At 40.5% G+C, this 24,753-nt stretch overlaps 2 non-coding genes across 2 annotated transcripts; both read left to right on the top strand.

Annotated features, from left to right (window-relative positions):
- The first annotated feature begins 569 nt into the window (after positions 1 to 569).
- Positions 570 to 644, top strand: Trnas-cga (transfer RNA serine (anticodon CGA)). The gene has a single exon. It is a non-coding gene; the product is annotated as a tRNA-Ser (tRNA).
- Positions 645 to 1,165: 521 nt separating this feature from the next.
- On the top strand, positions 1,166 to 1,240 carry Trnas-cga (transfer RNA serine (anticodon CGA)). The gene has a single exon. It is a non-coding gene; the product is annotated as a tRNA-Ser (tRNA).
- Positions 1,241 to 24,753: the final 23,513 nt, after the last annotated feature.

Here is a 24,753-nt window from a genome sequence, read left to right as displayed (position 1 = left end):
ACATAAGCGTACTCTTCCTCGCCTCCATCGATAAAATATACCAGAAACAGCTTTCGCCTCTCGAGCTTTCTCTAATCGAACTGAATCCGCTAAGCCGAGGTTCGTATCACCGCAGATCAATGAGTTCTGCAACGGAGGACCGCTCGTAATTCAGTAGCGGTCAGCCGCAGCTGTTTACAGACATCGACCTGACTTGTGTGGTAGCTTCCTGCACTCCTAGTTCTACCTGCACACTCTGAAATATCTAAAAAATTCTAGAATGAAATTTCCACTCTACAGCGGAGTATGCGCTGATATGAAACTTCCTGGCAGATTAAAACTGTGTGCCCGACCGAGACTCGAACTCGGGACCTTTGCCTTTCGCGGGCAAGTGATCTACCAACTGAGCTACCCAAGCACGAACTAGCTCTCCTGAAAGAAAGGATATTGCGGCTAAGCCATGTCTCCGCAATATCCTTTCTTTCAGGAGTGCTAGTTCTGCAAGGTTCGCAGGAGAGCTTCTGTAAGGTTTGGAAGGTAGGAGACGAGGTACTGGCAGAAGAAAAGCTGTGAGGACGGGGCGTGGGTCGTGCTTGGGTAGCTCAGTTGGTAGAGCACTTGCCCGCGAAAGGCAAAGGTCCCGAGTTCGAGTCTCGGTCCAGCATACAGTTTTAATCTGCCAGGAAGTTCAGCGCACACTCCGCTGTAGAGTGGAAATTTCATTATAGAAACATCCCCCAGGCTGTGGCTAAGCCATGTCCCCGCAATATCCTTTCTTTCAGGAGTGCTAGTTCTGCAAGGTTCGCAGGAGAGCTTCTGTAAAGTTTGGAAGGTAGGAGACGAGGTACTGGCAGAAGTAAAACTGTGAGGACGGGGCGTGAGTCGTGCTTGGGTAGCTCAGTTGGTAGAGCACTTGCCCGCGAAAGGCAAAGGTCACGAGTTCGAGTCTCGGTCCGGCACACAGTTTTAATCTGCCAGGAAGTTTCATATCAGCGCACACTGCGCTGTAGAGTGGAAATTTCATTCTAGAAACATCCCCCAGGTTGTGGCTAAGCCAAGTCTCCGCAATATCCTTTCTTTCAGGAGTGCTAGTTCTGCAAGGTTCGCAGGAGAGCTTCTGTAAAGTTTGGAAGGTAGGAGACGAGGTACTGGCAGAAGTAAAGCTGTGAGGACGGGGCGTGAGTCGTGCTTGGGTAGCTCAGTTGGTAGAGCACTTGCCCGCGAAAGGCAAAGGTCCCGAGTTCGAGTCTCGGTCCAGCATACAGTTTTAATGTGCCAGGAAGTTCAGCGCACACTCCGCTGTAGAGTGGAAATTTCATTATAGAAACATCCCCCAGGCTGTGGCTAAGCCATGTCCCCGCAATATCCTTTCTTCCAGGAGTGCTAGTTCTGCAAGGTTCGCAGGAAAGCTTCTGTTAAGTTTGGAAGGCAGGAGACGAGGTACTGGCAGAAGTAAAGCTGTGAGGACGGGGCGTGAGTCGTGCTTGGGTAGCTCAGTTGGTAGAGCACTTGCCCGCGAAAGGCAAAGGTCACGAGTTCGAGTCTCGGTCCGGCACACAGTTTTAATCTGCCAGGAAGTTTCATATCAGCGCACACTGCGCTGTAGAGTGGAAATTTCATTCTAGAAACATCCCCCAGGTTGTGGCTAAGCCAAGTCTCCGCAATATCCTTTCTTTCAGGAGTGCTAGTTCTGCAAGGTTCGCAGGAGAGCTTCTGTAAAGTTTGGAAGGTGGGAGACGAGGTACTGGCAGAAGTAAAGCTGTGAGGACGGGGCATGAGTCGTGCTTTGGTAGCTCAGTTGGTAGAGCACTTGACCGCGAAAGGCAAAGGTCCCGAGTTCGAGTCTCGGTCCAGCACACAGTTTTAATCTGCCAGGAAGTTTCATCTAAAAAATTAATGAGCGGTAGAGCAACACACGGTGCTGTCCCATGCACAAGAGGTTCACTTTCGTTTACAGTTGGACTGCTGCATACGAGGTAGTGCAGAAGAATGTGGTTACGACATTTATGATCGTACTGGCATCTTACTTTTGATATTTTTTTAGGTTTTTGTTGTTGCTATCTAAACGCCGAAAATGGTTTGTTGTAGTTCTGTGCGCTCACCTATACTGCGCAACTCTATTCAGTTCTGCATCTTGGAGCATCTCCTCAATGTGGATCAATTGGAATGAAAAGTATATTTGATCTAATATAATCTAGCTACTGTAATTTACATACAGTTCATCTTGCTCGCTACAGTCATATGATGGTCTTTTTTCTACAGTATTTACCATCACTTCTCTAGTGTGTTATTAAATTACCTATTTTTTATACCTCAGGGCTGAGCCCTTCTTCAGTTTTGTCATAACTTTTTTTTCTTTTTTTTACGTACAGTATATTGGCTAAGTCACAGGATAAAATTGCAACCATATAGTCAGTTGTGAAGGAAGTGTCTAGTCAGCAGCACTACGTCGGCGATGTAAAGTCACTTCGTAGTAAAAATATTTCTGTTACTGATAAGTCAGATATATGCACAGTATTTAACAATCATGTTCTGAGCAATGATGGTGAATTACACAAAAATATAGTTTCTACAGGGATCATATAACTTTCTTCGCGGATGCCTTTCAGAGATTGATGTCAGAAATATTCCTCTTTGATACAGACAAGGGAGAGATTGAGTCAATAATTAAATCACTGAGGACTAAGGACTCTCATGGTTATGGTGGAGTGTCTATCAGAATATTAAAGTACTGTGCTTCACATGTTAGCCCTGTATTTAGCCATATTTGTAATTTTTCCTTCAGGAGTGATCAGTTTTCTGAACGATTAAAGTACTCAGTAGTAAAACCGCTTTATAAAAAGGGAGAAAGTGATAATGTAGACAATTTTAGACGTATTTCTATGCCTCAGTGTTTGCTAAAGTTATTGAAAAGGCTGTGTATGTAAGAATAATTGATCATTTTACATCACACAACTTACCATCAAATATACTGTTTGGTTTTAGAAGTCGCTTAACAACTGAAAATGCTATATTCTCTTTTCTTTGTAACGTACTGGATGCGTTAAACAAAGTGTTTCGAAAGCTTGGCACATTTTTTGATTTAACAAAGGCGTTTTATTGTGTTGATCATAAAATATTGCTCCAGAAGTTGGACCATTACAGAATACGGCGAGTAGCTCACAATTGGTTCACCTCTTACTTTAGCAACAGACAGCAAAATGTCATTATTCACAGTGTTGAGAATGGCTGTGATGTGAGGTCTGAGTGGGGTATGGTCAAATGGGGGGTGTCCCAGGGATCAGTGCTGGGGCCATTCCTGTTCCTTATTTATATAAATGATATGCCCTTTAGTATTACGAGTAACTCTAAAATATTTCTGTCTCCTGATGGCACTAGCTTGGCAGTGAAGGATGTTGTGTGCAACATAGGCTCGGGTTCAAATAGTATAGTTCATGACCTAAGTTCATGGCTTGTAGAAAACGAACTAACGCTGAATCACAGTAAGGCTCAGTTTTTACAGTTTCTAACACACAATTCAACAAAACCTGACGTCTTAATTTCACAGAATGGGCTTATGATTAGTGAAACTGAACATTTCAAATTTCTAGGTGTTCAGATAGATCGAAAACTGTCATGGAAAGCTCACGTTCAGGATCTTGTTCAAAGACTTAATGCTGCCATTTTTACTATTCGAACGGTATCTGAAGTGAGCGATCGTTCGACACGGAAATTAGTCTATTTTGCTTATTTTCATTCACTTATGTCGTATGGTATTATATTTTTGGGTAACTCTTCCTATTCTAAAAGGATATTTTTGGCTCATAAACGTGTGGTTCGGGCAATAGATGGAGTAAGTTCACGAAACTCTTGTCGACCGCTGTTCACGAGTCTGGGTATTTTGCCATTGGCCTCTCAGTATATATATTCCTTACTGTCATTTCTTGTTAACAATATTAGCTTATTCCCAATAATAAGCAACTTTTACTCAGTTAATATTCAGCAGAAATAAAACCTGCATTTGGATCGGACTTCCTTAACTCTGGTGCAGAAAGGTATGCAGTATACTGCTGCATCCATTTTCAATAAGCTACCACTCGAATGCAAAAATATTAACAGTAATCCACGGGCTTTCAAATCGAAACTGAAGAGTTTCCTGATGGGTCTCTCCTTCTATTCTGTCGAGGAGTTCCTTGAATAAGTAAGCTGATTCTTGATTTATCGTTGATTGCGTTTATTTAAACTTATGGATTGACTTTTTTCGGGTTCATAAACATTTTATTTTTATCTGTTATTACTTTTATGATGTAATTTCATGTGCTGACCCGTTTCATGACCTTGAAGATCTGCTCCTCAATTTGGTCCTACGGAACTTGACGTGTAAATAAATAAATCAATTAGTTTCCAAATCTAGGCACCCAATCTTCAGCACTCTTCTACAACACGATATTTCAAAAGCTTCTGTTCTCTTCTTCTCTGAGCCTTTCATCGCCCACGTTTCACTCCCATACAAACCAATACCTCAGACAAATAATTTCAGACTAACGCATTTTTACTAGGTGTTAGTAAATCTCTCTTTTTCATAAGCAATTCATTCGCAACTACCGGTCTCCTTCCATCGTCGGTTATCTTGCTATTGCCATTTTTAAATACAGGGTGCTTCACTTAAGCTGTTCACCTCAAATATTTTCGGAGATACTGAAGATACGTTTTGTTTTCACCCATATGAAGGGCGAGAAAGTTCCTTCTAACAACGCATAGTCTTTTTCATTGCTGTATTAATTACTAAGGTCTCGGTATCAACATGTTTTCTTTTCAATTAGAATTATAGTAATTTCTGCTACGAGAATCATAGTTTCAAAAGAGTAGAATTTAACGGTATTTCACTGTTCAAAACCCAATTATTAATTTCAAATTAATTCAACTTCTAGAACTTAAGATTTGTCTGTTTAGAACATGAAAATGATTGCTGTCTTACGCGGAATTTCGTGATTTTATACCCAAATAAGGGACTAGATCATGTCGAATAAGGAGTAACAGGGTGTTCCACCGCGGCGGTACTGATGTAAAGATGTACAGACGACTTGTAGCTTTCATTCTGTCTGTGTAGTTCACGCGTGTACAGTGCTGGTTAGCTTGAGAAATGTGAAGAGAAAAGTTTAGTTGTACGCACAACGGCATTCTGAGAGATAATGTCCAACGAGAATGACAGTTCGGCGAATGTGCAAAAAAAGTTTTACTGGAAAAGCAGTGGATGGAAGCATGCAACGAGCATGTCGAAACGAAATGTGGTTCTTGCAGCTGTGGCTCATAATCGACATGTTAACTCCATTAGGAATTGCGAGTCCTTCCGAAATATTTCAGCCCAGCGTTGATCGCATTTCGCGCGCAAACAACTTCCATCATTATCACATATCACTTCACCAAGAGATTAACCATTAGGATTGCAGGAGAGACAGGGAATTCGGTCGCTCCGTTCACATGCGACCTCAGGACAACAGGTTCTTTCTTCACACTGGGTGAGGCCGATTGGACATCGTACGCAATAGAGTGTGAACGTTTGGTGCAAGGTAATTGGAATCTGCTTGATTATACCTTATTTCATCTAAGAAAGGGTAAACGGTGTGCACAATTTCTTACAGAAGTTCCACTCGTAGACTATTTTACACAAGCCCTACGGGTGTTCGACTCACTTCTCGCCTATAGCTACTACAACAGTGGTATGTTGCAAACAATTCTAAAGTAATGCTCTGAAAACGGACTCACCCTAAATTTTGGGAAAACACACAACAGGGCCATACCAACCATTGATGTAGCACACGAGTAGGAGCAAGTATATAGGCTAGAATGCTCCATATATTTGGGTGTACATAATCATGAAGCGCCCACACAAGCTGTTTCCTGATTACTGGCCAGGACGTGAAAGCGTTATCAGCTAATCCACTCGTTAGCCTCATTTGCCGCCACTAGACCCTTTTCTCTGGAGTAAGTAAAAGATGAAATTTATGCAAAAGTTCCGACGGCGCGAAGGATTTAAAACATGATATTGATGCAACATTTTCAATGATAATGATATCTTCAGTTCGTGCAGGAGTCCTTGCACCGGCGACTCAAAATGTGTATTGCTATAAACGGCACTAATTTCAAACATCTGATTAACTGAATGTAATTTGAAGGACCTTTTTGTGATGATATTCTTTTGTTCTTTCCTTTTTGTTGCTGTTGCTGATGTTTGCTTGCAATGTAAGTGTGTATTGTGACACTAAAGTCATGACGAGCCGGCAAAATCGGTACTTTCTGCAGATGATGCCAACATTAAATAAATCCCATTAGAGGGAAAGCAACAAGACGGTTGCTAAATGATATTCTCCGAATAATTATTGAGTCTCTGGAGATGGACTCCTTCTAAATTTTCAAAAAATACTGTACATTCAGTTCTGTACAACAGTCATACCAACAGCTGATGTAGCACATGAGCAGAGATCAGTAAACAGTGTACAATGCTCCAATTTTTGGTTGTACGTATTGACGAAAACTGGAACTAGAAAAAGCATGTTACTGAGCTTCTCAGACGATTAGGTTCAGCTACTTTTGCTCTTCCTATAATTGCGATGCTGGAAACAGACGTATCAGTCTCCTGATATATCTTGCATATGTCTACTCAATAAGGTCTTACGGAATAATTTTCTGGTGTAACTCATCACTTAGAAAGAAAGTACTGAATGCACAAAAGTGAGCAGTAAGAATAATAGATGGTGTCCACCCACGAATGTAATGTAGGCACCTCTTCAAGGAGTTAGGCATTTTGACTGTGCCGTCACAAAACGTATTTTCACTAATGAAATTCGTCATAAATATTCCATCACAGTTTCAGAAGAACGGTGCATACCTATAACACTAGAGTGAAAAATGATCGTTATTACCCATCGTTATTACCCATTGTTAAGATGTCAGTGGCGCAGAAAGGAGTTCAGCATACAGCAATAAAATTTTTTGATCGTTTGCCCGATATGACAAAATGCGAAGAAAGTTTGAAATCTAATCCAAAATCACTTCTCCTGGATAACTCATTTTATTCCACTGACGAATTTCTTCTTATAAACGCAGCCAGTAAAAAAATGAGTGTAGTTTCATGAGTAATGTGTTCATTAATCTTAGCAGTAATCATGTACACATATCCTGTAAACTGATCGTTCCACATTTCGATAAAAGAATCGTTCAAATGGTCTGTGGAAGATGTGACTAACTAACCTGACGTGAAGTTATTATTATTTTAACAACCTTTATACCTCGACTCCTCATTTAACTGATCCATTCAATTTCTGAAGTGCGTCTTTCTTTCAAGCCTCTGGGAGAAATACGAGCAGAACTGTTACCGTAGCTAACAGCATCATTAGATGCCGCTTCCTTTCCGTTTCAGTTGGTGTGTCAGCCCAGTCATATGTAGCTGCGTGTAACGAATATCACTTTTAAATTAAATGTTTCTTCACTATTCTGCTTCTATAAATAAACATCCTTAGCTGCGGCAATCTGGAGTGTCCCGTAAGACTGAGGTGGTAGCTCCAACAACGCTCACTTCCTCACTAGGCAGCAGTTAGTTTCAAGTTCAAAACATACATTCTACGTTCTAAATCTTTTAATTTCTCCGAAGCTTCTAACGGTATTTTGAAAGAGTTAGAAGCCGTTGAATTCGGCTTATTTTGGACTCTAATACTAGAAGTTGAATTTATGTACAGTACCATTTGAAAAAGTGCAATTGATCCCGATATCTCTGTAATTAATGTTATGAAATGAGACTGTACGTAATTTAGTGTTCATCAGGATGGAAGCATAATTACGATATCTTAAACTGTTCAGGAAATATCTGAGGTGAGCAACTTAGCTGAACCGTTTTGTATACTTATTTATAAGTTGTATTTAAACGTAGCTCTTGTTTTAGAAGTTCTAATTTCATAGCTCCAAGGATATTAGCCCCACACGTGGAATTCGGCATGTGGCGACAAACAGGGCATTGAGTATCTAACTCACCAGATACGGTGGAATTATTACCTTTGAATGACCAAGTAGGCGAGTGATAGTTTCGTCTTCCCGGTGTGGTCAAGTCCTTGCAATGCCGGTAGTTGCCTGGTTTATTCGAATATGCGACTTGTGGCAAAAAGAGTCTCATTACGACAATTCCAGTGAAGCAGGTCGCAGTTTCTGGTAAGAGACAACCACGTCTTAACGTGTAGGATGCTATTATTAACGCTGAGTTTTCTAGTCGTTCACGTCGAAAAAGAAGGGTGGTAGTTTTCAGTTATACAGTTTGGTGGAGCTGTACGCGCATGCTTTGAAATTTTGTGTATGGCTGTAATTTGAATTGAGTATGTTGTGCACATGGGTGAGCTTATTTGATCTATTCCGAACTGCGATGATAAGTTTCTTATATAGTCCTTTTCAAATAAGTGTGAGTACGAATCTTTGCTAGTCATATTTTTCGGAACACAATCCAATTTTTCTCGTTGTAAAGTTTACCGATTTTTATACTTGTAGATAAAATTTGGTCACATACATCCTATTCAAAATTCCCATTGAATAATTTTTGTTTAAATCATTCTTTTCTTGATGCTGATTTGGTTCTTGAACATTACGGGTAATTTTTGTGTAATCCTTCCAAATGTGGACTTTTATTCTATTCGTTCTTGAATGTGCTCTTGTGTTTTGCGTGTTACAGTGTTTGAGTTCATAGTTGTAGGCACCATCAAGGCCCCGTTTGTGATAAGATACAGAGAAAAAATGTGTCGCTTATCGAGCTGTCCACGACGATTTGATTATGTCTACCCCACTCTCTGTGGAGAAGCCAGTAAGACTGTCTGACTGTATACTAGCGGCCAACAATTGTTTAGACACACATGTGACGGTACTTTTTAAAGCCGTTAATAAGATAACAATATGTTACCGTTGCATTGATCATACTCAGAAAGCATGTTATGCGGTGCTCCCTTTGAATTAAACATATTTTGGAAGGTACTGCGGTTTTTCGATGTATTTAAGGCTGGTAGGGAATAGCGTTAGAGAGCTGTAATTTAGGACTTATGAATATTTCATATACAGTAAGCATTCCCCATCCCCATTAAAACTATTTTTCAGTTGAAGAAGCTATTTAGAAATCACCTCTTTATATTAACTGCCCTTCGTTTTAGGCCCTCAGTTTAGATATTTTAATGTTGTATGGCCTACAATATAGAAATTAGTCGGAATGGGTGGTTTTCGGATTGTGTCAAATTAGTACTCTAGCAGAAGTGATGCCTTTGAGAGTTCATTCGGAGTGCCCCAGGTAAACATGTGGATCCTTAAAATAAATTCTGTACCTTTGCTTTGTGCCCTTGTTTTGCTCAGGAAATTATCTGCGAATGACAAATAAGCCAATGCCAAAAACAGAGATCCAAATAAGAAGCAAGTGTGAGTTAGGTGGCCAGATGGATCACATCCGTTTCGCGTGAAAGCATCCCTCTGGCAGTTTGAAGGACGAGCGTCCCGTTCGCCGTCTGCTGCGGCAGACGAAAGCTGCACCCCTCACCTGCCAGAGGAAAGTCGTTGTGGTACAAGGACGGCGTCACGAAGATCTGCTTCGGAAACAAAGAACTCAGAAATTTCTCCAGCATGATGGATGGACTCTTTGAGGAACCTACTCAAGTTCGGACTCAAATTTTTATCCATTACCTCCAGCACTTTCAATATTAATAATAATTTCTCCTGTAATATCGCGTGCATTACTACATAGCGATTGAATAACCTTCTGTGTTCAGGAACTCATTTTCATAAAAAAAAGATCCACTTAAGGGCGGAACTGCGAAAATTAATTTTGTCGTCGCCCGCGGTGGCCGAGCGGTTCTAGGCGCTTCAGTCCGGAACCGCGCGACTGCTACGGTCGCAGGTTCGAATCCTGCCTCGGGTATGGATGCGTGTGATGTCCGTAGATTAGTTAGGTTTAAGTAGTTCTACGTTCTAGGGGACTGATGACCTCAGATGTTAGGTCCCATAGTGTTCAGAGCCGACCATTTAATTTTGTCGGCAGAACTGCAATTTAACTTCTGTCAGATCATAAACCAAAAGCGAGTGCGGTTCTGAGGTCGAACAGTGAGGGAGAATTACCACTTATTACTGCACACACAGCTTCCTTAAATGACTTGATCACTGTAAATGTAAATGGAGGATTCCCCAGAATACACATAGTGTTCTACATTATGTGTTAATTCTATGTAGGCGGCTGCCTCCCCACTAGAACTGTTTCCCAGTGAGGTGCTGAAACGTACCCTTAGAACAATTTATATACGACTGTCCTTAAACTGACACGCAAAATTTTTTAGCGCAACGCAATCTGACTTTCAAAAATTCCTACAAAATAATGGCCCTGACTAACATTAACCTATACCTTTCACAAATCACTTACCTCACAAAAATCTTCGTTACTCGAAATACTGCAATACAGCGAGCGCCACTAATGCCAGCTAAATAAAAGATTCAAACTACGGAAGGCACTAACTACTGATAGGCATAGTTAGCAAATGAAAGATTTTGATAGAGAACAAACAATGTATTTACCTTAATAGTGTTGAAAAATCATAATATACATAGCAGTTCATGCCATCCAATCTTACAAATTTCAAATCTGCGCCATTTCTATCCCCACATCCACCACTGCTGGCGGCTCACCTCCAACTGCGCAACGCTACGCGCTGTTCACATCCAGCTGCCGCTGCCCAACGCTACAATGGCAGACAACAATGCAAACTAGCCACAGACTGCGTACAGAGCGCTACGTAACGTTGCTAATAAGAAAACATAAACAGTCTACTTACATAGCCCCCATGCTCCTCACAAAAAATTTTACAAATTGTTTTGGGCAGTGGCCAATAATGATTTGATAAAATTTTTCATAATTACAATAACAAAGATATCAAATGCACACACTTATTGATAAAATGTTGGTCGAAAGCTAAAATTTTCTCACAGTCCATAAAGACAGTTCTGATCATTTATCACAGTAAAATAGCAGTGTTTTTCTCAAAGTCTGAGCAGTAAAAGAAAATGCACACGGAAGTAGTGGATTTCCACGCAGTCTTGAAGAAGTAGTGTTGTCTGTCCAACGGAAAGACAAGGCTGACTCTTGACATGCAGACAGGTAATGGGCCACAACAGAGCAAACCCACAGCAGAGTCAGTCGAAGTTTTGAAGAATATTGGTAGGTAGGTCATCACAGAGCAGAACAAGGTAGTCCTGGTAGAGATTATGGTATTGGTGGGCCACCAGAGATGCAAACCCACTGCAGTCCTTGTAGAAATAATGATATTGGTGGGCCATCAGAGATGCAGACCCACTGTAGTCCTTGTAGAGATGGCCAGCAGCCATCTGTTGTGACTGTGCGGGTGCACAATCACCATTGAAGTGTCTTGCAGATAATATAGCAAGTCCATAACCACCACTTGTGTACTCACAAAGTTTTTGGAATTGTCCTTAGAACCAGCAATGCTGTTATCCAGTCCCTTGCTGAATTAGTAACACACGTGCAAACACAAACAGTCCCAACTTCTCACATATTGTGTATTACTATGACCAACAGAAATGTGTGCAGTGAAATGAATGCTTACAAGTTACTTAATTTGATGAACTGGTGTCAATTACAATATTATAACATGAGAATACAATTACAAAGGTACAAAATACATCATTAAAAACATAACAATACAGATAATATTTGTAGTAATACAGGCTTTACAAAAGAATAGAAATAACATATACATCAGTGTTACAGGAATTATGACACGAGTACATACATAAAAGATCAGAATAACTTTCGAAACATCAACTTCACACATGAGCATTAAAACAAAACAGAATAAATAATGTCTAAACATCTTTACAAAGAAAATAAAATATTATCAGAAAAATTCTACAACATAAATCTTATTACCTAAACACATAAAGACAGGAAAAACACAAATACACTAGGGTACACAAAAACATAATGGGATAACACAAGGAAAGGACAGGGTTTGTTTTACTGCAGTATTTTGCAAACAAAACTTTCTTTGCTTCTCGGAGATCTCCCTTCGTTCTTCATTATTTCCAAAAAGTCATATCTATACCTGCTTTCTTTACTTTTCTCGTATAACCTCTCAGTGCATTTCTTCAAATTCATCGCAACTCATTCTCTTATAGGCTACCCCCTCTTAAGCTAACTTAAATCTACTGAGCTCAGATGCTAAACTAAGGGACGAGGCAATGCAGCAGCACAAAACAATTAACACAAACATCAATGACAAAAAATTTAAATAGGCAAAGCAATTGCAATACTACAACTAATATAAGGCACTGTGCAGCAAACAAGAAAAATAAATCAGTAGTAAAACTAGCTTAGCAGAGTAATACAAAGTGAAATTTAGTAGCACTATGCCTGGCAAACAGCAGCAGCAAATGAAATAACTTATATCTAAACATCACATAGCTCAAGCAGAAAAAATATTACAGTAAAAATGGCCATGTTTAATACCTATGTCACATCTTAACACTAGAGTGATGCATCATAATTTATTCTACAAAAGAAATTACCAAGTACTTGAAAAGGAAATTCTGTATGCAATTCCTGTGAAGGGAAATGTGTTTTTGCATTCCTTAGTCTTTTTTTTAAGTACATCAAAGTTATTCTTTACTGGGTCTGTAGGCATAAAATATTTATATTAGTACATCTATAAAATTTTATTTTAACCAATGCTGCAGGGCAGCTAGAAACTTGATATTAAACAAAATGAGTAAATAAATACATAAAGCAAGCCATATGGCATTTCTCTCAACTAGCAAGACAATAGCCATGAAATATTCCTCATCGTTTCATTAGGCATTTTAGTAAATATCATAAATTAAGAGCTCCACAGTATAATCATATGTTTTCAAGTTTGAGCGTGTCGTACTTGCGATGCTTTCTACAAAGGAATGTCAATAGCGAGGATAATGGGCTCCCTCTTTTTTTTTCTACCTGTGCCTCTGAAAAGGCACACACTAATGGCTTTTTCTCCAGGCGTCTTACGCGCAGCTGGGTGCCCACGACGCATTACGTGAAGGTGGTCACTTAACTTTCTTACCAAAATATTTACGACATCAGCTTCCGCTACAGTGACAGTCTCATATACAAAATTTCACAGGTCGAGAATTTACGTTGCAAATGTGTAGAAACAAAATCCTATGAATATAACAGTGTCCAAAAAATTCTTCGCCGGCATTGTGATACGTTCACGCATTTACACACACATTTCATAACTCTTAAAGTACGATTCTTGGTTTCCAACATCCTGTTTCACAAGTCAAGAGTCCCTAACTTCTATTCATTATTCATATACATATAAACACGTAATCACATTCCTCATATATGGTAGCATCATCTTATTGTCATAAACATACCTCAACAGCATAATACACATCGTCGTCGTAAAAATAACATCATAACACCTCAGTCAAATCTCAAAAACGTCGTAGCTTTCTGCAATAATTTCAAAACCTAAGGAAAATTCTCCGCTCATTTCAAGAGTGTCATCTACCTCAAACGTACTTTAAAATCATGCTCCCTTACCAAATACATCATTCAAAGCTCTTATAGTATCACAATGGTTCCGAAAAAATATGAAGAGTTCACACAGTACAGACAAAATACAGTCTCATAAGTGTGAAGTTACCCAACTGTGTAATTGCGTAAACATATGTCACTGCCGTAGTAAAAAGTTTGTCTCTCTCAGTTAAATGATCAGATAGCTGTGTAATTCATGTGTTAGAGAAATATGGTACCGATGTGTAAAGTTGTATAAGCAAATACCATATTAGCTAGGGCTCCTTGTGCTTGCCAAACACATGGTACACAAAGTAGGCATGTACCCCCTGAGGATTAATGTAATTATACCCTCAGGTGTTACAGATTACAGCAATAGAATGAAATGTATCACGGAAAACCTTTGTATCATTGTACTTCAAATATCTTTAAAAACAAATGATTTAAGTACAAAATTAATCACTCAAATACGTGTACTGTAGCGTTAAACTGTGCGTCTTGTTGTAAGATAATCTCTGTGGAAGCGTCTTAGTTATTGTCCTCTAAAAGCTAAGTTCTGCAGAAGTCAATGTGCTTACCTCATGATAAACAAAAGTGAAATGCTTTGCGTATAGATATCTTAGTTACTACGCTTATTGCCGTGATGAAGAAAGTACTGTGCTGTAAGGTAATGTTGTGCTACAGAAAAGGCTGTCTCATTGTAGCTACACCACAAAAGTTACTACTAAAACATGTTTTACTTTCCAGAATAATTCGGAAAAACTGTGCAGATATAAAACAGAAACACCACTAAAGCAACACTGTAAATTGTCATTCATTAGTAGCATCGTGATAAAATCGTGTAGCTGTCACATAAACTAACCACTGTGTCATCTGGTATCTCACAGAAAGTACTTTAAATCCAGAATTTATTTTCAAGTAAACCAAAATGTTGCATTGAAATCTCATTAGCAGTACTGGCAAATGTTCTAAGTATGTGAGCCTTATAATCGTTACGTAATCGTGCAACTAACAAGCAAGAATGTACACACACAATAACACTGTGACGTCTGTTCACTATAACAATGCATTCGTAATTTCTGTTTAAATAAGTACTCTTGGTTCTTGATTGGAATTTTAACTTCAAACATTGTTGCATGTCAACAGTTTCTCAGTGTGACAAATTCTACTAGTAGCACGAAGTGAAAAGTTTTATGGCAAAGACTAAGTTAAAAAACAGATTATCTTTCAATAAACAGTTTTACATGTGAAATGTGGTGGAAACCTTTACTCTTCCTAGTACGCGGAGTTTCAACTTCAACGCAATTATCGTGCGGTATACGTCGGTAAAGAATACTGGAATTTTTCTCAAGGTTAGTGTCTATGTTATTTTTCTCTGAGCCAGCCGGCGCACGCAGCTGCCTGCGGTGCGAGTCATTGTCTGTCTCTTTGTTGGCGCGCATCGTTATTAGGATTAGGAGACCTAACTTCTACAAATTCACCTTGACGAGAAGGCCCTGCCCTGTTTGAAGCTCGCCAGTTCTGATGCAATTCAGGTCTGTCATTACGATCATATCGTCTGTCGTCATGTCGGTAGATTCCATAGTTTCTTTCTTGTCGGTCACGTGGTGGAGAATTTCTCCCTGAATCGTAACTGCGTGCTGGACCGTTGCATCTGAAGTTATTCTGTCTCCCTTGATAATAATTATTTTGGTTCCCATATTGTCTGTTTCTCTGATTGTCCCTGTGATAGTCATTACCGCGGAGAGGTGATCTTTCCCTGTAATTATTACTACTCTGCCAGCAGTTGTCATACGGATGGTGTCTGTTTTGGTCACGATTTGTGTTGTGAGAATAGCCTTGTCGTGTCCAGATATAATTTCTTTCGTCGTGGAATTGTGACGGATGTTACCTGTAATTGTTGTGTTCCTGCTTTCACGTTCCGCGATTTCCGCGATTGTCAGTGTCAATTTCCAGTTCTTGTAACAGTCCCTGAAAAGCTTCAATGTCGTCTTTGCAACGTCCTGCTAAAATAATATGTCGTAAATGTTCAGGCAATTTGATTAAGCAAATACGGATGAGATCTGAGGGGCTGTATGGGTTTGAAAGGTACTGATTCTTGTGCAACATGTCTTCAAAATATTTCACAAGACTGGAAAATTCAGATTGTTCGAAATGTTTCATCATTATGATGCCATGTTTTACTCGGTCTTGTGTGGCTTGAGACCAATATGCTGAGAGGAAGGCATGATAAAATTCTCCTTCACTGTGACAATCGTGAAAGACCGATCACATTCTTTCAGCTGGTTCATTCTCTAAGTAGCCACACATAAATTCTAATCTGTGCTCTAATGACCAGTTGGGAGGAAAACAATGAGAGAATTGATGGAGCCATGCTTGTGGATGAATGTCGTTGCTAGAGTTCTTAAATGTTTAAAATTTACGTGTAGTAATGAACATCTTATAGTCAAAATCATCCTGTCGGCGAGTCGCATGTCGGTCATTGTTACGTCGTTTCGGTGGTTCCATCTCAAAATTCGGTGTAGCTTGCCAATTTCTTTCATAATTTTCGAAGTGCCCTGAGTTATTATTTTGTGGCTGTTCCGTATTTCTATGTCCCTCTTCCCGTATTGGAGCGCGAGTGGCCTCTGAAATACGTAATTCTTGTATTACCTGTGTCAGCTGATCTTCTACTTCCCGGATTTCTCTTTGGTGTTGCGTATTAATTTGATTCTGATTTTGTTTGAATTTCCTAATTTGTTCGGACTCCTCTGTGTCATTAAAGACTACCGGTTTTGTGTCATTCAGATTATCACCTACCTTCGTAGATAAATTATTTAGCTGATCCGAAAGTTCAACTACTTTCTCTGATAATGAACTAATTTCCTCCATGTGTCTTTCTACTGTGTCCTTTAAGTTTTCCTGAGTTTTTGCAAGTTGCATAACCGAATCGGTAGATGAAACTGAGTCAATTTTAGTTTGCAAGGTGTCGTGATTTTCATGAACAATAGTTTGCAGTTCTTTTATGGCTGCTTCGTGATTCTGTAATGCATTTTCATGACGCGAAAAAATAGGTTGAAAATGCTCACAAATTTGTATTTTTACGTCATTACAGACTTTTTGACATTTCGATTCGATGTTATGTAACTCAGTAGTTAAATCTTCACGTGTTTGTTCGAGCGTGGTGTCTAACTTTTGAAGATTTTGTTCCATTGTGTCTAACTTTTTAAGATTTTGTTCCACTGTGTCTAACTTTTTATGATTTTGCTCCACTGTGTCTAACTTTTGAAGCTTTTGATGTGTTTGTCTCTGTTTCTGTTCCATCGTGTCTAACTTCTGGAGATTTTGTTCCATTTGTTTCTGACTTTGTTCAAGCGTTGTGTCTAACTTTTGTAGCCTTTGTCCCATTTGTTGCATTAACTTTAATAACAGTGCACTGGTGTCTGAAACATGTTCCTCAGTGCTATTCGGCAGTGCATTTGAACTGGTAATATTCGCATTTTGACAAGCAGAAAATGTGTCTTGACTTATTTGAGAAAACGGTGAGGACCCAAAACCAGAGTCTACAGTATTGTGTCCTGTCATTTCGGATTCCTGAGGCGAGCTGTTGCCGACCGATCGATCGATAATGCTTCACTGTTCACTAATTGTTTCACTGTCTACGCCATTATTTGCCGTCCGTTCCATTTCCCTATGCAGAATTACCAAATTACTACATTGAACATTAGTTAATTCATTACACGGTGGCGCTAACACACTGCTTTCGTCTTCACTGTCATTTCTTAGTTTACTTTGGAGCCTAGTATTACGTTTTTCACACGCCATTATTGTCACAATATTTCACACGATAACACAGAAAAGCACAATTTGAAGAGCAAAATAAGAAAACACATTAGCATAGCACTGAAAATAATATCTAGTTAATTGCAAGCGCAGCTGCGAAATACTTGGTGCAAATCTGCATGCGTGCCACAACTATTTTACTGTACAACAGTGGAAGACTGCAACTACAAAGGAGATTTTCTCTACAATTACGCGCTAGCAATAAACAAAATCTACACTAATTACACAAACTACAAGAAAAAATCAGAAGATTCCAGTGAGGTATCCTCGGCTAAGGGTCGACATATGAAAAGTCCCCTTAGAACAATTTATATACGACTGTGCTTAAACTGACACACAATATTTTTTAACGCAACGCAATCTGACTTTCAAAAATTCCTACAAAATAATGGCCCTGACTAACATTAACCTATACCTTTCACAAATCACTTACCTCACAAAAATCTTCGTTACTCGAACTACTGCAATACAGCGAGCGCCACTAATGCCAGCTAAATAAAAGATTCAAACTACGGAAGGCACTAACTACTGATAGGCATAGTTAGCAAATGAAAGATTTTGATAGAGAACAAACAATGTATTTACCTTAATAGTGTTGAAAAATCATAATATACATAGCAGTTCATGCCATCCAATCTTGCAAATTTCAAATCTGCGCCATTTCTCTCCCCACATCCACCACTGCTGGCGGCTCACCTCCAACTGCGCAACGCTACGCGCTGTTCACATCCAGCTGCCGCTGCCCAACACTACAATGGCAGACAACAATGCAAACTAGCCACAGACTGCATACAGAGCGCTACGTAGCGTTGCTAATAAGAAAACATAAACAGCCTACTTACAGTGCAACGGTGCTGTTCTTTTCAAACAAAATCATTTGAAACAGTTTGCGGGTAGGGAAACAGTCTGAGTCTCTGCATGACGATACTGCCTTCCGCATGTTTGGCTGGGGTACGCACTGGTAAGTGAAACTGAAACAAGAGCATCCAGAACAGGAGGACACTTAATACAACTCAAAGCGAACAAGGTACCAGCCCATACGGAATTTCTGTTATATTTTTCATTGTACATGATGCGTAATTATCAGGACACTTAATACCACTCAAAGGGAACAAGGTACCGGCCCGTATGGAATTTCTATTATGTTTGTCATTGGATATGACGCGTAATTATCCGAGAGGTCAAATTTATGGAAGATCTCACAGTCTAACTAGGAAACCCCTCAGGTACAAAAAAAGAAGAATAAAAGAACCTATGCACCAATATCATTAGCGCCTATTTGTGGATCGCAGACCGTAATGCAATCGCGTGACCTTTATGGTGAAAAAGAAGCTTCTGTCAATTAGTCGCTTCCGATCACAGAGTACAAAACATGATTTCAGCCAAACATTGCTCTGATATTTTCATATGGCGCACTTTAATCTTCTAATAACGGTTGGCAGACATCAAAAGAGGCGACACGGTTAGTGACATTTTTGTTGTCCTTTATTTACTTGTCAGATCAAAGGAATGAGTAGCGCTTTCATGTCACGATTTAATTTGCGTCGTCCCCTGACATGGGACCTGAACAAAGTGGCGCGTTATTTGTATTCCACGCGGCCAGGCTCCCACGCAGCCACTCGTTGACTACATTTTGACGCCCCGGTGAGCAGCTTCCCAACTCTGTTACGGCGAGCGACAGATGCAGCGATGCGAAAGCCTTACCGTCAGTCTGGAAAACTGGCCTCTAGTCGGAAAAAACTCGAACAGCGCTACACTATTTGCAAAACCCGTAAGGTGCGTTTCCCTCGGCAGAAACTTGTTTCTTACAACCGATAGAGGTGAATGCTACAAAATTACTAAGGGTTTAGAGTCCCCTTCCTTAAAAAGTAACGTTCCTCGATAGCGACGTTAGAGAGAGAGAGAGAGAGAGAGAGAGAGCAGAGAGAGAGAGAGAGAGAGAGAGAAGCCACTGAATCGGAGAAAAGTGAAGGAGGAATCAGTCACGACGGTATTCGCATTGAATGAATTGACAAAGTGGCGCAAAACTTTCAACAATATTGCTCTAATCTAATGGAATGAGGATAAGGTCATCTCAAGTTCTTCGTAATGTCACCTGCAGCGGATACAGAAAGAAGTACAGACATAAAAAAAATTGGTTTTTTTTTTTTTTTTGTCATCAGTCTACTGACTGGTTTGATGTGGCCCGCCACGAATTCCTTTCCTGTGCTAACCTCTTCATCTCAGAGTAGCACTTGCAACCTACGTCCTCAATTATTTGCTTGACGTATTCCAATCTCTGTCTTCCTCTACAGTTTTTGCCCTCTACAGCTCCCTCTAGTACCATGGAAGTCATTCCCTCATGTCTTACCAGATGTCCTATCATCCTGTCCCTTCTCCTTATCAGGGTTTTCCACATATTCCTTTCCTCTCTGATTCTGCGTAGAACCTCCTCATTCCTTACCTTATCAGTCCACCTAATTTTCAACATTCGTCTATAGCACCATATCTCAAATGCTCCGATTCTCTTCTGTTCCGGTTTTCTCACAGTCCATGTTTCACTACCATACAATGCTGTACTCCAGACGTACATCCTCAGAAGTTTCTTCCTCAAATTAAGGCCGGTATTTGATATTAGTAGACTTCTCTTGGCCAGAAATGCCTTTTTTGCCATAGTGAGTCTGCTTTTGATGTCCTCCGTCCGTCATTGGTTATTTTACTACCTAGGTAGCAGAATTCCTTAACTTCATTGACTTCGTGACCATCAATCCTGATGTTAAGTTTCTCGCTGTTCTCATTTCTACTACTTCTCATTACCTTCGTCTTTCTCCGATTTACTCTCAAACCATACTGTGTACTCATTAGACTGTTCATTCCGTTCAGCAGATCATTTAATTCTTCTTCACTTTCACTCAGGATTTCAATGTCATCAGCAAATCGTATCATTGATATCCTTTCACCTTGTATTTTAATTCCACTCCTTAACCTTTCTTTTATTTCCATCATTGCTTCCTCGATGTACAGATTGAAGAGTAGGGGCGAAAGGCTACAGCCTTGTCTTACACTCTTCTTAATACGAGCACTTCGTTCTTGATCGTCCACTCTTATTATTCCCTCTTGGTTGTGGTACATATTGTATATGACCCGTCTCTCCCTATAGCTTACCTCTACTTTTGTCAGAATCTCGAAGAGCTTGCACCATTTTCGTTGTCGAACGCTTTTTCCAGGTCGACAAATCCTATGAAAGTGTCTTGATTTTTCTTTAGCCTTGCTTCCATTATTAGCCGTAACGTCAGAATTGCCTGTCTCGTCCCTTTACTTTTCCTAAAGCCAAACTGATCGTCACTTTACGCATTCTCAATTTCTTTTCCGTTCTTCTGTATATTATTCTTGGAAGCAGCTTCGATGCATGAGCTGTTAAGCTGAGTGTGCGATAATTCTCGCATTTGTCATCTCTTGCCGTCTTCAGAATTGTGTGGATGATGCTTTTCCGAAAGTCAGATGGTATATTGCCAGACTCATATATTCTACACGCCAACGTGAATAGTCGTTTTGTTGCCACTTCCCCCAATGATTTTAGAAATTCTGATGGAATGTTATCTATCCCTTCTGCCTTATTTGACCGTAAGTCCTCCAAAGCTCTTTTAAATTCCGATTCTAATACTGGATGCCCTATCTCTTATAAATCGACTCCTGTTTCTTCTTCTATCACATCAGACAAATCTTCACCCTCATAGAGGCTTTCAATGTATTCTTTCCACCTATCTGCTCTCTCCTCTGCATTTAACAGTGGAATTCCCGTTGCACTCTTAATGTTACCACCGTTGCTTTTAATGTCACCAAAGGTTGTTTTGACTTTCCTGTATGCTGAGTCTGTCCTTCCGACAATCATATCTTTTTCGATGTCTTCACATTTTTCCTGCAGCCATTTCGTCTTAGCTTCCCCGCAGTTCCTATTTATTTCATTCCTCAGCGACTTGTATTTCTGTATTCCTGATTTTCCCGGAACATGTTTGTACTTCCTCCTTTCATCAATCAACTGAAGTATTTCTTCTGTTACCCATGGTTTCTTCGCAGCTACCTTCTTTCTAGCTATGTTTTCCTTCCCAACTTCTGTGACGGCCCTTTTTAGAGATGTCCATTCCTCTTCAACTGTACTGCCTACTGCGCTATTCCTCATTGCTGTATCTATAGCGTTAGAGAACTTCAAACGTATCTCGTGATTCCTTAGTACTTCCGTATCCCATTTCTTTGCGTATTGATTCTTTCTGACCACGGGTCTGATCACATAAAAAAATACAACAACTTAAAAAGAAATCTGCAGAGTGACCCAGAAATGTTGCGACAAACTGGGAGGCTGTAGAAGGTGTCTTGAGGAACAAGTCAAGAATACGAACCAATGCCTGGCAACGTCTTATAACGACGCTACAGGGGAGCGAAGTTACAGGCGCCTGCCTGCACTAGGCCACATCTTCGGCAGCAAATGGACTGTAGGCAGAACGTCTCGCAATGTCGTTTGTTATTGAGTGATCGCGAGCGATTGCCAAGATTGCCAGTTAAGAAGATGGAGCTGTGTAGAGAGGCCTAGTCACCTACGAGTGCAATGTTCTGTTGCCTTGGTGGATTATAGTTTCGGACATGAGTTTCCATCTGCAATTTTTTTTCTCTTGTGCACAGAAAAACAGTGGAAAGTTTAGAGGTTTCCAGGAGGGAACTGTCGATGGAAAAGCGTATCCAAAACCATAATTCTTCACCATGGCAACAGAGCATTGCATTGATAGGAGACAAGCACTTTCTGGCAGCTAGCTCCATCTTCTACAATGGCGATCGTGGCAATTAGTCGCAATCACTGAATAACAAGCAACATTGCGAGACTTTCCGCTTACGGTCCGTCAGCGGACACAGTCACGTTTACGGCTGAAGGCGTCGCCTTGTGGCAGCCGGCGGCGCCTGTAACTCTGACGCCCTACAGCGTCGTTGGATGACGTTTCTGGACACCGGTTCGTGTCCTCGATTTGTTCCTCAAGCCACCCTCTACAATCTCTCGAAGATTTTCGCAACGTTTCTGTGACAGCCCATACAAAATTCTGAAATTTACTGATGCGATCGATAATCCTTCGCAAAGTCACAACCCAACATACATCCTTACAACCTACCCTAGAGTTCGGGCAACGCTACAGATAAGTGTCACCATAGCCTGCATTTCATAAACTAACACAGCCGAAAAAAAATATTGTCAGTGATCTTTTCGGTTTCCTCACGTATGACGTCACACGCCACACTATTATGTGACGGGGCAAAGGCAACAACATCCTGTATCAGTAACTTCAGTTGACCCAAATCCTGCACACTTAATTTTAATTACAGATCCTTTAATTGCAACTGCACAAAAAAATTACAACCGATATAGTTTTTTATTTACGTGAAGCACTGCGTTACTTTGTGATCATTCGTTGACACAAGTTTAGCTGATACCTTAAGGGTTATCGGCACTGACAATGATGATGGCAGCAATAATAGACTCAGTGGAACAGGCACTCCAATCTATGAGGGGCATTCAAATGAAACCCGGTCACTAGAATAAAGTAACGGTAAAGATTCCTTTAACTCAAAAATGTAGTTACACACAGTACACACATTAAAAAATAGTCGCCAAAACTGTTGGCACATTTACCCCATTGCGACACTATCCGGTCGATTCCATCCTTGAAGAAGGTAGTAGGCTGGTGTTGGATTCAGGCCTGGACCCAGTCACGCTTCGTCGCCCGTTGCGGACCGATGTCCGCGAGCAGCCTGTTTAAGAGGTCCAAACACATGAAAGTCACACGGTGAAAGATCGGTGGATGTTCCGCGTTTCCCACCGAAACTGCTGCTATGTCGTCTTCACCGCATTGGCCGTGTTTGGGCGGGCATTATCATGCAGGAGGATAACATCATTGGACAACGTGCCTCGGCCTTTCGACTTGATGGCTCGCCTAAGGTTCTGTAAAGTGGCTTGAGAAGGCTGGGCATTGATGGTGGTTCCCCATTACAGGAACTCGACCATCAGTCGGTCTTTGTAGTTAAAAAAGAAGGACATCATGACCTTACCAGAACTGGTGTACACAGCCTTTGATTTCTTTGGAGGCGGTGAAGTAGTATGTTTCCACTGCTCGCTCTGACACTTGCTTTCCGGTTCAAAATGGTGACACCATGTTTCGTCACCCGTGACAATACGCGACAGGAAGCCTGAATGTTCGGTAGTGGACGATAACTTGTGTGACCACCTTCTCTTCGGCGCTATGCAACATCAAACGGTGCGCACGCGTCAGTCTCTCTACCGGTAGATGGCGCCACCGTACCCGCACCTACGATGTGCCACATTACGTGTAAGGCAAAGGTAGACCCACTGCCCAGGTTTCATTTGAATGAACCTCATATGTGTATGGTGTGAACAAAACGACAAACATTTTGCGATCGACGTACTTCTGCAGTCTGGCAACGAAGTACAAATCCCCGTCTCACCATGCAGATGCAGTTGATCCGTACTCCTTTAAATGACCTAATTTTAATTTTATGCAACATTTCTGGGACAACATGTATAAAATTCTGGGTTTTGTTGAAATGTTCGATACAGCTTCTCCAAGCCACGACCAAACTGTATACTTACAACCCAATCTACAGCTCAAACTGCGCTAATTTAAGATGATTTCGCTGGTATGATAGAAGACAAAGTAGTACATTTAGAAGAGATAAGGCACCCAGTATTAGCATCAGGATTTAAAAGAGCCTTGGAAAACTTAATATAAAATATGGCAGAAAGGACAGATAACATTCCATCGGAATTTCTAAGATAACTGGCAGCACAACGGCTATTCACACTGGTGTGATAAAGGTTTGAAACCGGTGACATACCCTCAAACATTCGGAGAAACGTCATTCACACAACTCCAACGATTGCAAGAACCGATAAGGGTAAGAATTATTGTACAATCAGCTTAACAGCTCATGCATCCAAGTTGCTGACAACAATAATATACAGAAGGGTGGAAAAGAACACTGATGATGACGTGATAGATGACCAACAGTTTGGCTTTACGGAAGGTCAAGACACCATAGAGGCAATACTGACGTTGTGTATGATAATGCAAGCAAGACTGAAGAAAAATCAAGACACATTCATAGGATTCGTCGACCTTGAAACTGCGGTTTTTTTTATGGAAGTCATTCCCTCATGTCTTAGCATTATTGTGGCCAAGATAGACACGAAGCCCATGCCTACTACAGTAGTGCAAGTTTATATGCCAACTAGCTTTGCAGATGATGAAGAAATTGATGAAATGTATGATAAGATAAAAGAAATTATTCAGGTGGTCAAGGGAGACGAAAATTTAATAGTCATGGGTGACTGGAATTCGAGAGTAGGAAAAGGGAGA

Source organism: Schistocerca cancellata, chromosome 1 (assembly GCF_023864275.1).
Source record: "Schistocerca cancellata isolate TAMUIC-IGC-003103 chromosome 1, iqSchCanc2.1, whole genome shotgun sequence".
Taxonomy (NCBI): Eukaryota; Metazoa; Arthropoda; class Insecta; order Orthoptera; family Acrididae; genus Schistocerca; species Schistocerca cancellata.
The sequence above is the reverse complement of the archived record's forward strand: the minus strand, read 5'-3'. Positions and strand labels throughout refer to the sequence as shown.